The sequence below is a fragment of the Lytechinus pictus genome, chromosome 1 (assembly GCF_037042905.1).
Source record: "Lytechinus pictus isolate F3 Inbred chromosome 1, Lp3.0, whole genome shotgun sequence".
Classification (NCBI taxonomy): domain Eukaryota; kingdom Metazoa; phylum Echinodermata; class Echinoidea; order Temnopleuroida; family Toxopneustidae; genus Lytechinus; species Lytechinus pictus.
Genome location: NC_087245.1, coordinates 21,694,674 through 21,706,740, shown reverse-complemented (window position 1 = coordinate 21,706,740; position 12,067 = coordinate 21,694,674).

Below are 12,067 nucleotides of genomic sequence, written 5' to 3'. Positions count from 1 at the left end.
GGTTGTGTACTACCCTATCATGTGAACATAAAATTGGGTATAAAAGATATCTACCTGTCTTCATTTTTTTTTCCTTTTTTCTCCAAAACTGTCATTGTGGACCTAACCCCTTTTGCAAACAAAATGAAATGCCAATCTCATTTGAATAAAGAGTGATTTTTCTTTGCCACTTTTATTAACGTTTTAATGTAAATTTCAAATTTTCTTTGGTATCATCAGAGCGACTAAAAATCTATAGGTTTAGAGACAGAAAACAATAAAATTTATGAAAAAATTGACCTAAACCCTTTTGAAAAATGAGCTCTTCAGAAGAGTTTGGTTTCAAAAGGGGTTAGATCCACAGGAAAACATTTTTTTTTTATTCGTCCATATTCCAATATTCTTATGCAAAATTAAATTTTCATGATACCCTCATACCATGTGAACATAAATTGGGTACAAAAAAATCTACCTGTCTTCATATTTTTTTTATAAATATTCTATTCCAAAAAGAAACTTTGTGGACCTAACCCATTTTGAAAAAAGAGATTTTTCTTTGTCATTTTTGTTTACTTTTTAATGGGAATTTTCAACATTTCTTTGGTATCATCTTATAGAGCTACTAAATATCTATACATTTATTTTTTTTTAAATCAAATTTGATGAGAAATGGACCTTTTGCAACTGAGCTCTTCATATTTGTAAATCTATTTTCAATGAAATTAACTTGACAATTGATACTAAAAAGTGATCATAAGCAATTATAATGTAAATTATTGAAAAGGTATTTGAAATAGATTTTAATGCAACCATTGTAGGATTATGACATCTGGATTCATTAATTGTAGTTATACCTTACTTTGGCGCAAATCAATTAAAATTTACATCACAGCAAAGAATACCTGATCATCCAAGCGTTAACACATACAATATAAAAATGGTACCAAATTATTAAGGAGAATACACTCTTTCAGGCCATATATAATAATTATGTGTTCATGACGTATTTTTTCCCTCAAATTGGGGATTTGTGAGGTGTCAAGATTTGTTTTTACCTCACGCGGTATAACAAAACTTATTAAAAAGTTTGTTACAAAGATCAACGAATTTTAAAACCTAAATGACGTATTATTATATGAAAATAACAAAAAAGAACAGAGGTCGGGTCTATATTGTGGCATGAAATAAAGAAGGAGGAAGAATATAGAGAATGTGAAATATAAACTAGAAATATATCCTAAAGTACCTTAGTATTTGTTTTCATTTATCAGATCTATTTTACCCGAAGAAAACTAATTATGGTAAACAAAGTACTGTTAGATAAAACAAATCATTTTAGTATTACGGAATAAATTATTACTGATTCGCGCTCATATCGTGCACAAATTTTGCCCTATTATATCAGCCTTTTTTCAAGTTGAATCTAATGAACTCCACAAAAATTCTGCACATCGCTTTCCGAAATTTCAGTGACTTTTTTATAAATTTTATTTACTATTTCTTGTGTTAGTTTATTTTGTCTTTTATGACATGAACAATTAAAAGTAAGAAGAGGCGTTGAATTTTATTGAAAGGACATTGACCGAGATTATATAATCACTAGGAACATGAACAAAACGACGCACGATGACCATCCATAATAGGGCCATTGTCGTGCACTGGGGGAGAACATGAGCACACAATGGCGGGAGATTTGAACCGGATTTTGAACAGCTGAGCGTGGCAGGCGAGAGACAAATGTATTTCGTAGATAGGGTAGAATGTACAGCAAGCAACAACAACATCATCGGCGTCAATGCTAAGGGAAATATGTGCTTTCCAAGAAAAGACATCCGACAGATTTTATTTTCCTGATATTACTGCGTGTGAGACAGGGAAAAGGATATAGAAACTTCAGGAAGCTGATCTCGGGAAAACATAGTTTGGTGGTAGCCAATCAGGTAAGTTATATTATCTTAATGTTAGGTATTAAAATTGAAGGAATTTGAGTTAGTACTTGAAGTTTAAGGCAGTACGCCATATTGGCGTTTGCCTAGATCGATTAAAAGTGTAGGGGAAGGCGGGGGTAAGTTGAGCATAGGGGCAAGTTGAGCAACAAGCCCCATGCCGATAATGAATGAGTCAGACATTGTGGTGGTGTCATGTATTGATGACCCATTGCTTAACCCCTAACCCTACCATATTTTTTCAACTTTGAAACAAATAGTACTTTTTTAGAGGGAAAAATACAAATTTCAGCAAAAAAAAGGTAAAAAAAGGGTGTGAAATAGATTAGTGCTTTTTACACACACGTCTTTAAATATAATAAAGAGATAAGAACAATATTTTTAGTCCAGGTATGGATCTTCATTCTTGTTATATAGTCTTTTGCATGATGGATGCAGGAATGTGTGGATGCGAAATTGTCGCTTTAAGTTCGGACTGGGGTAAGTTGAGCCAGCCAACATGGGGCTAGTTGAGCCATCGTAATTCTTATGGTAATGTATATTATATATATATATTGAAAAAACATTAAAAAGCCATTGATATGTAGCCAGAAAGGAAAAAATGTACATGACTCGTTTTAGAGGATGTTAGTATTTCCAACGTATAGAGAATTAGCAAGTGAAAAGGTTTTGAATAAAAATGACATGCTGGTCATTCCCCATAAATTTTGTACGGTTTTTTGTGGCTCAACTTACCCCACAGATGGGGCAAGTTGAGCCATTTGACATCTCTTTTTTCAAAGGTGACAATGAATTTTAGTGTGGAGGTAGAAAGTTATATATAGGTAAAAATATTTCAGAAGAATTAAATTGAAAGGCAAGGTACTTATTTCTACAAGATTATTAATCATATCAATTCTAAAATGCATAAAGCAAAAAGTGTAAACTTACCAAACAAACTCATTAATGCGAGCGTGAAGCGTTAGCTGTAATTTTGTATGTAATGGACATGTTAAACATTTAATCATGTTAATCATTTAGGAACGTTAAAGAGGATGGATGCCACTGAATGATGCGATTGCAAAGCGCGAGCTAAATTTTTAAGAACGGGACATTCTAACCACTAATTGTAATCATGAACACGATGCGTTGGCCCATCTTACTATTTAAAATTTAAAATTACCTCCAAAATGGTCTTAAAAGTATACATTTTGAGATCAGCATCGTATCAATTCAGAGAAACTATTTTTTTTTAGAAGAAAGCATGCCTACTTGTTTTGTTCATTGGTAACATAATGTGTTATGAAAGTGGTGAATTATAGCAGGGGCGGCATAACGTATTTCCGTTTGGGGGGCAAAGCCAAAAAGGGCACTTATATGTCAAAATGGGCATTATGGTACAAACGGGTATTTTCACAATGAGATTATCATCTGCGTGAAATAGTTGTGTGTTTTGTTGTAATCAAGTTGAGCACAGCTTTTTAAAGTGATTTTTGATTGATAACATCTATATTTAGACTTTATTTTTGCTAGCGAGCGTAGCGAGCAATCGGTTTGGACAAAATAATGCAAATCTGAAGTTGTGAAACTCGCTTTTCTGCATGTCAAGAAATCTAATTCAAAGATAACAATACTTAGTAACATAAATAAACAATCAGTTTGGACAAAATAATGCAAATCTGAAGTTGTGAAACTCGCTTTACGGCATGTCAATCATGGCGTTAATTACTGTTAAAAAGTCATATTTACGAGATGTTGCGAGTGCGAATCGCAAGCTCATACTTTTGGACATGAAAATTTATCATTTATTTATTTATTAGAACATATTTTATTCAGGTACTTAAGATCAGCATAAAACTGTTTTTCATCAATGACCTAATGGAAACATAAAGAACAACATATCATACATGAAAATAAAGTCAAAATCTAATTCAAAGATAACAATACTTAGTAACATAAATAAACAATACTTAGTAACATAAATAAACAAATATTGTTACTTAAATGATACTATGAATCAAACTAAAATAATTTAAGTTATCAAAAGGGAACAGTTACTAATTATAAAACTAATAATTGTATAATTTTTCGCTGATAAAAACACTGAACAATGAAATAATCATAGCATTATAGAAAATCGAGTGAAACAATGGCAATCAGTTATAAATGTATGTCTATAACTATAAAATATTAGAGGGTTAAGATTATTACAAATAATAGCAACGTGACAACAATGTTAAAGAGGAACAAGGGAATTGTATATTTCAATAAATGAAATATAAATAAGGGTTATTATGGAAAAAAATCATTGGATTACAAATACTATCTGGAAAGAACCTAAAAGTATAGGAATATCGGTAGTAACATGAAAAGTAAGGAGTGGTGAAGATAGAGATGAATGCATATGCTCATAGTGATTGTGTATGACAGCCATACTGAGTCGAAAATTGACATGGTATCATAGGAAATACATTTTAAAGGATAATTTGAAAGAATTTACTGAAACTGCATTCTTAAGTGAATTTGGCAAATTGTTCCAGACCCGTGCGGCGGAGAACATAAAAGATTTCTTGAAGCATTCAATATTAGATTAAGGGGGAACAACATTTAGTGTATTATAATTACGTGTTCTAACATCATGTCTTTCACAAACCATTTTAATATTATTACATAAACGAGATATGGCCTTTCCATGAATACATTTATAAATCAAGTTTGCTAAAATATAGTCCCTTCTTTGTTCAATAGATGTCCATTTAATATCCTTAACAATATGTTCCCCACTATAATATCGAAATTACCAGTAACGTATCGGGCAGCTCGCTTCTGAAGTCTGTAAAGTTTTGAGAGTGCATTAGAACCAATTTTACTTCCCAGACCGATATTGCATAGTCAAAACGGGGTTGTATATTGGATTTATATAATATATTCAATAGGTTTTCATTTAGGATATGTCGTAATTTACCAAGTGAAAAAATCTTATAAGCTAAACTTTTAGACAACATAGCAATGTGTGAATTCCATTTCAGATTTTCGTCTATTTCGACCCCAAGATATCTTATAGTTTTAACTTGTTCTACTGGCTTATCATCAATAAATAAGTGAAGTTTATCGGTGGACCTATTTTTAAGCATCATGACTTTTGTCTTATCAACATTAATTGTAAGATGATTGGTGTCATACCACTTTTTTATTTTATCTAAGTTATATTGCATATCAATATTTATTGTTATGTTTGGACTAATATTGTATATGACAATGACAACATCATCCGCAAATATGTTACATGTGACACTTACACTTTAAATTAAAATTTTATATTAAAAGCAGTTTTTTGTTATCGGGAAAAGATAAAAATGCTAATAATGCGAAGCGCGAGCTGATATCTTTTATATACTGACGAGAAAAGGAATCTGTTTCGGAGTGCGTTTAATGACTCATGAATAGGATACATATTTCACCAATCGAAAACTACTATGGCCACGGCATGCACAGTTTTTACTTTCAACCAATAATGATAGGAATAAGGATTAGAGGGGAGATACAGTGATTAACATACCAGGTACTGATTTCAGGCTGCTATATAAAAGAATGAAAGGATCGGGGTTGGGTCTTTCTTTCCAGTAATTTATTATATTTTATTATTTTTTAGCTGTTTAATCTTTTTCTTTTGTTTTGCTATATTAGGGTGGAACTCCTATGACTCTGTTGGGCGGGGGGGGGGGGTAAACCCCGCCTAACCCCACCCCAGCCTCGCCCATCGTCTATTGTTTGTATAAATGTATTACTATTTGACTGTTTCACTCATTTTTTTTCCTCTTGTTTCTCAGCAGCGCAGAATAACCTGGTGTAGACTATAAAAGATGTATCCTGATCCATAATTGGAAGTGGGATATAGGTATACGCTCGAGTACGCACATTACCGTCAATGCGGCGTGGTCATCGAGGAATGGAACTGGAGATGACGATCAGGAGATGACACTCAGGAGATCATTGATGGCGGGTGAGGTGGTGGTATCCATATTGAGGTATCCATCTTGTGGTGACATGAGGCCAGACGTCGATGTGTACCTGCAGCTTTACCAGGAGAAGGAAGATGGTGTCAAACGGTGAACTTCGCGGTCGACGAATCTTGCCGATACCAGGATAAAAATTATGTCCCGATATGCAGTCTCATCATGGTGAGGGATGATCAAGGATCCAGTTATTAAAGGAAATTTAAACACAAGAAGAGAAGCAATCTTATTGGAAAGAGTAAAATGAGAGGAACAATACAAAAAAAATCATCAAAATCGGTTATGAAGTAAGCAAGTCATGGACGTTTGAAAGGTCTTGTACTTTCTATGGGATCCTCAAATTGGCAAACGTGCTTCAAAATGACAACTCTCCATTTGTTTTGTACACACATTTTCAGATTTTCCCCTTTATTTTACATATTTCAAATTATCTCCTCCTGACCTTGACATATGTGGAGTGAATTATATTTTCCAATGACATTTGTTTTGCTCAGAAGGAGGCAAGATGCAATTTGAAAGATAATGAGGAAAATCTGAAAATTTGTGTACAAAACAAATTTAGAGTTGTCCACAAAATCGGCCATTTTGAAGCATGTTTACCAATTTGAGGATCCCATATAGAAAATACAATAAGAGTTTTCAAACTCCAATAACTTGCTTATTTCATAACCGATTTTGATAAACTTTTTTTTAAGTGTTCCTCTTATCTCCGATCATTTACTCTTTCCAATAAGATTGCTTCTCTATTTGGGTTTTGGTTTCCTTTAATGGCTTTATGCCGGCCTGCCAGTCTGATAATATTTACGCTACGTGACAAGAATGTTCCAAAGAATGTTGAAAGCTTTTAAAATCAGGGTTCTCTGGCTGCATCATAAAAAGAAATATGTGTAATCTTAAATCTACGATGGCAAGTTATAGGCACCTGCAAGAGAATACTCGAATAGATGTTTACTTCACAAAATTGACCATCTGGCATTTTAGGGTAAACATAATCACTCTGTCATTTCACCCCCCCCCCCATTTTAAGAGCCCACCCATATCGCATCTTTGTTCTTCGCCATCATTTAGGGCATTGCGTATTGTTTTACCAATCAATATTTATTATTGAGATGCGATTGTTTAAAACTGAGCGCCCATATCATTTTTATTATTTGTGTGACTTACCCCAAAATGAGGTATTCTGTCCATGATTTCCTCTCCAAATTCGGTAGTTTTAAGTCCCCCCCCCCGTAAAGGGGGGGGGGGGGTGGGCACTTCCATTGACGAGTGGATACCATGCGTGACCAAAAAAAAACACGTAAAAGGGATCTCTTGTGCAAGATAAGGCACATTACACTCATAACGGTCAGTAACGGTGTAAAAAACGCTAAAATAATGAAAAAAGTATATATTTCGCTAGGAAAGCAACATATTTACAGCCTGGTTTACGGACCAATTTGCGATGATATACAAAGACTAAAATTCCTTATACAGTATGTACTTTTTGCATCAACACTACGTACGTGTTTAGGGTCCTGTCTGAGATGGACCGGTCCTGGCAAACTTATTCATAATTGTAACTCAAATGTGCATACACATAATTTTGATTGTAAAAACACTTTATGTAGGCCTATTACCGATCTCCCCACTATAGTGTGGATATCAGTGGATTCAAATGAACAAAATTGATCAACCAAATCAGTTCATCTTTCTTCCACAAATGTGACACCATTATGCTCTTCTCCATTATTTTTTTCACATTTTGAAACGAGATAACAAAAAATTGTCTATATATTTTGATATAACAAATCAAAATATGCTATAGATTTTATTTAAAGGCCTTTTGTCGGGGATTTTAGTAGAAACAGGCTATATAAACAATTGGGGAACAGAGCGTCCAATCTTATCGTGACACTAATTACGCATTTTCAATAGTGAAATTAAAGGATATTTTGCATTGTTTGGAGAATATTAATAACAATTTAAGCAAAAAAAGTGTAAGCTTCCTCATTTTTTCTCTTTTGGGAGGGGATGACAACCCACTTTCCCCTTTTATATTTTTGGGCACTCTCCACCCAGGTGTAGTGAATTGGTACTGTATGCAGCACTTAGAAACATCTTATTAAGCACTTCATAAATTTTGTTTGTTATTGTAATATTTTATGTCTTTTGAAAGGGTCCATGCCAAGATGAACCGTTCTTTTTTTTACCAGTGATGTATAATACCTCGTTCAGACTGTCGTGTGATAATGTACAAAAGCCACGATTGGCTTATCGAACTGATCGCAATTTTTTTGAACCATTCAAAGATTTTCTAAGATCAGTACGATTACCACGACTGATCTGGTACGATATGATACGATCACTATACGATTACTCAAACTTAGGTTTGAATCGTGGCGTAAATCTTGACAGTGGGAACTATAGCGTTTTAAGGCCTCTACCTTACAACTGGTTCACGTTCCGATTTTGGAACATATCCATTGCTTATATTCTGATAATGGAATGGAAAATATCTTTTTATTCGAGGTTCAATACATACCAATACATCAGTCTTGGATGATTGCAAGCGTTTATAATTATTTGAAGTTTTGGTTTCAATTGGTAGCCAATCGTGTGATTGTTATCTCGTCATTACGACTAGATATTCATTTTGCTTTTACTCTAAGGATGATAGCATAGTTACAGATTTGAATGAAAGTGAAATGAACAATTTAGAACATTTAAACATTAAGATGTTCCATGTCTTGATATTCGCTTCAAATTTTTCTACCTTTTATTCCGAAATCGGGTCGAAGACCAATCGTAAGGTTTGGGTTGGTCTTTACGGTTTTTACTTTTTGGAGGTTTTCATTTACCATCATAGGCATTTTGACAATAGTGGTTCACAAATTAAATGCTGATGTATAGCACATTGAAACATGTGGCTCATACCCTTTCCCCCTCTTGGATGAAAAAATCATAAAAAGGAAAAATCTGTTATAAAACAAACAATATAACAGAACCTTTTTAATGGGTTATGTTTTAGATATGAAGTGAAAATCAATGCATTTTGAACTTTTTTTTAATTAATGAATTAACAAAACAGTACTGAAAATCCAGTTGCCTAATTTCTCGTTTGACAGTTGATATAGTATTTTGAAGGGTAAGTCCAACTATACAAAGAGTGGGTTTGAATAAATAGAGACACATTCAAATTAATCGAAATCAATTTTTTTTTTCAAAATCGGATGTAAAATAAGGAAGCTATGAAATGGTGAATTATCGCTTGTTATCACAAAATAATCATAATGTATATTTTTAATATTTTATGTACGTGAAAGTTATTTCATTTTTTCGCAGATTTGACAAAAAACATCTTTGTTGAATCAAAATAGATTGCAACAATGGAAATCTCGTACAAGAAGAAAACAAATCTTATTTCGCATCATAACAAAATATGAATTTCATATTTTCAGAATCCATATGATAACATACAAAGAAATCTTGCGTTGGTGGCGTCATCAGTTGCCTCATTTGCATTCTGACCAGAATTTCCATAACTTATTTTTACGTCCGATTATGATAAATTTTCACCATTGTGGTAGGCTTATTTCGGAAATGCAATAAGAAAATCTGAAATATATTAGTTTCTCTGCTAATGAGATTAGGGTAGATTCTATAATTCTGTATTTTGCCTGGTGGGTGTTTTATAAAGCTGTTCATTAGTCACGACTGACTATACGTCCAACTGGTGAACCTTTCTTGTGCCATTGTGCTGACTTAGCCTACCTGAAGATTATGTTCTGACCATGAATAAAGTCATTCGTAACTTTATGAAGAGCTTTATGAAACACCCACCTTGACAGTAAATCATTTTGATACACCTTATTTTGGCTACTTGTATTTATTCTTGTACTCTGTTTCATAAGAAACTTGTCCCCCAAACCCCCCCCCCTTCCAACCTCTCTATCTCTCTCCCTCCCCCTCTCTCTCTCTCACCCCTCTTCTCTCCACTTCTCTTCTTTTCTCTTTTCCGAAGGTACTTTCACATTTGGTTGTGCGATCATTCGTTACAATATATGTTACACAAAATAGCAATGCTCGCAACAGTTGCACAACCAATTTTGAAAGCCCCTGTATTATACCTGTGTACAGAGCGTCCCACAGAAGGGGAAACCGAGATTCTCAGTTTATTGGGGGTAATTTTTTCAACATTTGTAAACAATGACCTTTCAGTGACATCATGAAATTAATTTTTTCACATCTTATATCACTAGGCCCAGAGCTGCCAACCCCTATTGAGAAAAAAATAATTTTCTTTATTTTTATCAAATTTCATGCCTAATTTTTTTTTAATTTTGAAAAATATTCAAAAAATAATTAAAGTTTGAAAAATAAAATTTCAAAAGGAATAACCATATTCAGAATCATTATTTGCTTAAAAATGCTACGAAGTAGAATAAAATCCTACTTCTAGTCTCCTTTGCTAGGTAACACATAGATGTAAAAATAAATATATTGATGTCAATACATATGTAATGAATTCCATATATATCTATCTATCACTAAAATGGGTTTCCTTTTTTTGTGACACTCTGTACACACAACCCTTGAAAATAGAGTGAACTTCATCAAGTGCATGTTTACATTATTGAACCTACATGTATAATACCTTTGACAAAAGATTGGTAAAAAATACCAGTAATAGGTTTTCTCAATTCCAAAATCGCTTATTTACGAACAATTTAAAAACCTAACTTTATCCAATTGTTGTAAATGCATAACATTTATCACTGCCAATTTGAAGTAATTTTATTCTTGCTTTGTCTATGCCATGATGCGCTTTAATGTATTGCGTCTTAACGCATTGTAAATTATCATTCAAGCACCTGAGTCAAACGTGAGACAATGTATAGATGACATTTTTCGAAGATGTTGTTCAAATTTTTAATATCTAACCAAAATCGAAAAATGTTCAACAAAATTATTTTCGTTTTATGAAGTTCACTCTTGAAAATATTTAACAACAGAAAACATCCCCTCTTTCAAATGAAATTGCACCTATTGGCCCGTATTCTGAAGTTGGGTTTAAATTAAACCCTGGTTTAAAGTTGTGGTTTAAATATGGAGAGCCAATTGGAGCATAAATCCCTAATGGTAAACATTCAGTTTATTAACTCATATGACATCCAAATTGTTCACAATTGTCTGGGAATTATGATAAGTATTTTCTTCATTATGAAAGCAAAACGAAACAAACTACTACACATAATAAATGTAACATATAAATTCAATTTTTTATTTCTTGGCTTCCCGTAATTTTAGTAGAGTTAGCCGGTGGTCTAAGTTGAACCTGACTTCAGAATACGGGCCATTGTGTTGCAAAATGCATTGCTATTGACTTATCCACTATAACTAAACAACACTCTTGATATTTCTCTTGATTATGGAAAAAAATAAGATTCGTGCTTACATTCCTTTGGCTAGATATTGGAAAAGCTCATCTAAAAAAAAACAATGACGCAATAGTGATGCTAAAAATAACATTCTCCAGAAAGGAGGAAATTTTTACCACCAATATCAATGCATTTTGCAACATTTAAGGGAAAAAAATGGGAGGGGAGGGGGATGGATGGATGGATAAGTGAGGGTTGTACATCATCTGCAAAGGCTACAATAAATATCACCAACTTGGTGTAAATTTATAAGTGACTTTTGTGGATAATGTGCAAATCTCAAAGGGGAGGCAATTAAACATGACCTGCTGCAGGCCAAAGTATGACATTGTTCTTGAAAGTACTCTATAAAAGTTTTTGCAGTTCGATCATCTGAAAACTTGCCACTTCCGAGAGGATATCTGAATATAAAAAAAAATTTCTTGGCCTTGCTTCTCAAACTTAAAAATGTAATTTTTTTAATGAAAAAATTAAACGATGATGGCGTTCTAAATGTTGGTTAATTCAATTACATTGCTGAGTACCCACAAGAAACCTTTAAACCTGGAGGTTTCAGGAACAATGTTGCATTTGGGCCCCGTTGCATAAAAGTTTACTATAACAGTAACTTTGCCATCCAATGGTAACTTCCATAAAATCCTTGATTCTGATTGGCTGATAAGCATTGTTACCATGGTAGCTACCATTGGATGGCATAGTTATCATGATAGTAGCTTTCATGCAATGGGGG